We start from the raw sequence: 4,605 nt of genomic DNA, 5'->3' as shown, positions 1-4,605 counted from the left end.
AACGGTGTTCACATGAGCGCGCTCACAATGTTCACCAGGCAGAAATACAGAACATTCACTTCACCCAGAATATGAACCAGTTCATGAACCATGGTTCAATGAACTGGTTCAGGCACAACACTGGTTGCTGCCATGGACTCAGCTGTCATTGTTACATCAGTAACATCCAGATCTACATCTCTACCAAATCCATAAGCTCCCGTCTTCACTCTCACCGGCTGTCTCACATAGAGGTGTAGTCTCTTTTATTCCAGTGGGTATACTCTGATTTTTCGCCTCCCACCGTCATACATCATGTCCTGCAGCACCCTTCCCAAAGAAGCAACTACTCTTAATGTATACTTTGTTAATGAGTGCTACAGTAATTAAGCATACTCCATTATAACAATTTTATTTTGACTCATCAATGTGGGTTTCTTATAAGTGACTTACATACTAGCATAATAAAACGGGATGCCATTCTCGGCAAGCCCTAAACCAGCATTGCCCCCTCCTGGAGCTTAAATACAAAATGGTAGAGTTGAAATTGTGTTTCCTCCATTATAATATAATTATATAATATATTATATATAATTATATCTATTTTGACTCATCAATGTGGGTTTCTTACATGTAACTTACATATGTTAGCCCTGCCTCTGTTTCGGGAAGACTGAAAACCTATATTTTTCAGACTTTGATGTTATAGTGTGTTACTTGAGAAAATTGTGATATTTATAATTGTTAAGTGTGCTATATTTTTTTTTTATTCTGGTTTTTATTCTGGTTTATATCTGTATCCAGCAATTTGGTCGGCTAGAGCTGTATAAATAAAATTTGATTGATTGATTGAAATACTAGCCATTAAACATGGGGAGCCATTTAAACCATATAAATTTATAACCAGAGCTTCCACTTTTATTATTTTCCCTTGTTGTTATTTTTGACCAACCAAAACACGTAAGAATGCCAAAAAGAAAAAAAAAAAACAGCATAATTTTGGGATCATTTAAGTGGAAGATTTTGTTGTGTTTTTTAACCAGTCACAGGCTAATTTTACATCAGTGAACCGCTGCCAAAAACACTGTGGACAAAACAAAGTTGCACTTCTTAAATGAGCTAAAGAAGCAAATAAAGATTGTTTTACTCAGTGGGGTAGCTCTAAATATTACTAAAGTACAACTCTCAAATAATTTACTGTCTTATAAAACAACAATAGAAGTTACATCGATTCTAGATGTGAAATGTCTCAGAAAACGACACGATTTTGCTTGCTTAAATGTGCACGCTCACACGATGGGCATGCACACACACACACACACAGAACAGCAGTACCTCCCTTAACTTCCATGAAACCACCAGTTTAGTTTAGTTAGCTAGTTTTATATCATTTAATGGGCCAATCACCTGCTAACACACCAGGCTGGACGACAGCGTCAGTCCCCCCCACCCATCAGGAGAAGCTGCGGCAGCCTCTACGCGGTGATCAGGCTTCCTCGAATCGACAGTGGGAACAGTAGCTTCACGCTCACTGAAACACTGAAACAGTGTGATTTGACTTTGTTTTTTCTCCGCATTCCCTCCCCACCAACTACTCGTACTGCCAAAACATTCTTCTTTTTCTTCTTTTTCTGCTGCAGCTTCTCCTTCTTCTTCTTCTCATCCGCTACTCTTTAATTCGCGGTTGTCTAGCAACCAGGCACCAGCTGATAGGAGCGCAGGTCAGGATCAGGACAGACGGCCAAACAAACAAAGAACTTTCAACTTATGCTGCTTTCCCTCTGCGTCGGCTCAACGTCACATTGAACGGAATTCAGCTTCGTGGCTAATTATAACCGAGAAAGTGAAGGTTGTGTCACAAAACCATGTTGATGTGTGTCTTTGCACATTTTTAGTGGCTATACGGAAATTTGGGACCTTTTCCTGTGGCTATATGGCATGTACCTGCGTATCACGTAGACTACACAACTGGTCTCACAGAAATAAAATCCTGGATGGAGGCCAGCTACCTACAACTCAACTACAATAAATCTGACATGTTAATAATTGAATCCAAATCTCATGCAATCTACATAACTTCTGCCTCACTCTTGACCAGTCCACACTAACTGTTGTGTGTTGAAGTCAGAAACAGGATCCAGTCGCAGACACTGGGCTGGAATAAAGTAAATGGTTTCTTTGGGTTATCCACTGATGAATGAATAGCAGAAGGAGGAGGAAGTGACCGACAGGCAGGTCTGGATCTATGAGCTGAGCAAAAACAAGTATTTAGGCAGGCAAAAAGACAAAGTGGTCAGAAATGCTGAGATGGCTGAAAGCTGTTACCTCTGGGTAAATCAACAATCTGGCAATGGCTGGAAGGCTGAGCTGGTCTTTCAGCTGATGTCACAGACGTGTTCCACTGCGTTCGAATGCTTGCTGCCGCCATATTGAGTACCTGCACTGAGTACCTGAACCACACAGGTAGTCGGAGATGCCGTCAAAATGCTGTGCAGTTGGGTAAGACAAAAAGAAAAGAGACCGAGATATAGCTTTTTATCGATTACCAAAGGAAGAAGAACGTCGTCAGAGATGGCTTTCAGCGATCAGGAGGGTTAACTGGACGCCGACTGCAAGTAGCCATCTGTGCAGTGTACATTTCATATCAGGTGAGTTTCAATGCAAGCTAGGAGAGCTAGCTTTAGCTAGGGCCTGAGTTCGTGCCATTTGATGAATCCTCTTCTGCTTGTTGGGAGAACTTAGATGAGGAAATATTGTTGGAACATAGTCTGGGCTTAGTGGGTTCTGGCTTTTTGCTCCTGATGAGACAGAGGTTTCAGTTACTATTACTCAACCTGTTTTCCAGGCAGCTACAACCAAGTAACCAGATGAATGAAATATCTTAAGTTGATCTAAGCACAATAAACTATCAACATTGACCTTCCACCCGAAGTTAACAGAAACTGAAAACTGTAAATGCTGCTAGTGCACAGAAGTGGCCATAAATAAAACAATAGGGAAACGATTAAAATATCCGCTGCTGTTTTACCGAGCGTCAGTTATTATTAAGACAGCACAGACTGCAGAGGAGCGTCCTTTGGCAGCTTAGCTTGTTGTGGTGTAAGCTAACTTTTGTTGCTGTAGACCGATATGTAAGCTAAGCTAACAACTGCTATCTCTGTTGAAAGATCTTCATATGAAATGCTAATCGAATGCATTTGTTGCACAAAGGGTCTAATCGGATTTAATCTAATCACTTACGTCTCTAAAAAGTTTGTTTATCAGACCTCGCTAGCTAAAGCTAGCTCTCCTAGCTTGCATTGAAACTCACCTGATATGAAATGTACACTGCACAGACGGCTACTTGCAGTCGGCGTCCAGTTAACCCTCCTGATCGCTGAAAGCCATCTCTGACGACGTTCTTCTTCCTTTGGTAATCGATAAAAAGCTATATCTCCGTCTCCTTTCTTTTTGTCACACCCAACTGCACAGCATTTTGACGGCATCTCCGACTACCTGTGTGGTTCAGGTACTCAGCGCAGGTACTCAATATGGCGGCGGCAAGCATTCGAACGCAGTGGAACGCGTCTGTGACGTCTGCTGAAATGTATCAATACTCGCTGCTTGATTCCAGAATGAGGTGCAGGTGAAGATCCAGTTGCCAGGGAAACAGGCACGCCCACCATTGCCACACACAAGAGCAGGAACCATTACACTAACCCCCTCTTCGCAGATTCGACTGAAAACCATATCAGCAACATTTCCAGAACTGCCTTCTTCCACCTCAAGAACATAGCTGGCCTTCATCCATCACTCTCCTCCTCTTCAATAAATTTCAATAAATCTTCAGTATATCCAGAACTCAGCCACATGCCTTCGCACCCAATCCTGGAGCCGACACCACATCACCCCTGTCCTCAAGAACCTCCACTGGCATTCTATTCTATTCTATTCTATTCTATTCTATTCTATTCTATTCTATTCTATTCTACAGTCATTTAACAGACACTTTTATACAAAGCGACTTACATTTGAGAGTAAGAACAACACAAGCAAGAATTCAAACAAGATGGATGTCATCATTAAGTTGTAGTCAGACTGCTGGAGTCCAGGTGGACCAGGTGCTGTCATGTAGTGCTAGAGGCAGTGCTTTTTTTGTTTGTTAAATCCTTTGTTTAAATCTAAGCTCACGATTTCATCCAACATCATCTTGGGCATAAGTACACGCAGCTTATTCAGTACTTGGTTGAGCCAAAGAGCTGGACAACTGTGTAACTGTGGAGAGGGAGTGTAGCTCTGGATTAAGGAGTGGAGGTAGACCGGAGCTGTTTGGGTTATTGTTTTGTAAGCCAGAAGCAGAGCTTTGAATCTGATGCGCTGCAACTGGAAGCCAGTGGAGAGCGATTAGCAGCGGAGTGACATGAGCTCTTTTGGGCTGGTTGAAGACCAGACGTGCTGCTGGGTTCTGGATCATCTGCAGAGGTTTAACTGAGCATGCAGGCAGGCCAGCCAGTAAGGAGTTGCAGTAGTCAATGTGTGAAATGACCAGATCCTGGACCAGGAGCTGGGTCGTGTGTTCAGTCAGGTAGAGTCTGATCCTCCTGATGTTGTAGAGAGCAAATCGGCAAGATCGAGCAACCGAGGCAA

At 42.5% G+C, this 4,605-nt stretch overlaps 1 long non-coding RNA gene across 1 annotated transcript; it reads right to left on the bottom strand.

The window, feature by feature from the left end:
* Positions 1-2,665: 2,665 nt before the first annotated feature.
* On the bottom strand, positions 2,666-3,376 carry LOC121641573. The gene is made up of 2 exons (XR_006010722.1): positions 3,290-3,376; positions 2,666-2,716 (listed from the first exon to the last, which is right to left on the bottom strand). It is a non-coding gene; the product is annotated as an uncharacterized LOC121641573 (long non-coding RNA).
* Positions 3,377-4,605: the final 1,229 nt, after the last annotated feature.

The sequence above is a fragment of the Melanotaenia boesemani genome, chromosome 6, assembly GCF_017639745.1.
Source record: "Melanotaenia boesemani isolate fMelBoe1 chromosome 6, fMelBoe1.pri, whole genome shotgun sequence".
Lineage (NCBI taxonomy): Eukaryota > Metazoa > Chordata > Actinopteri > Atheriniformes > Melanotaeniidae > Melanotaenia > Melanotaenia boesemani.
This window is presented reverse-complemented; position numbering and strand designations above follow the sequence as displayed.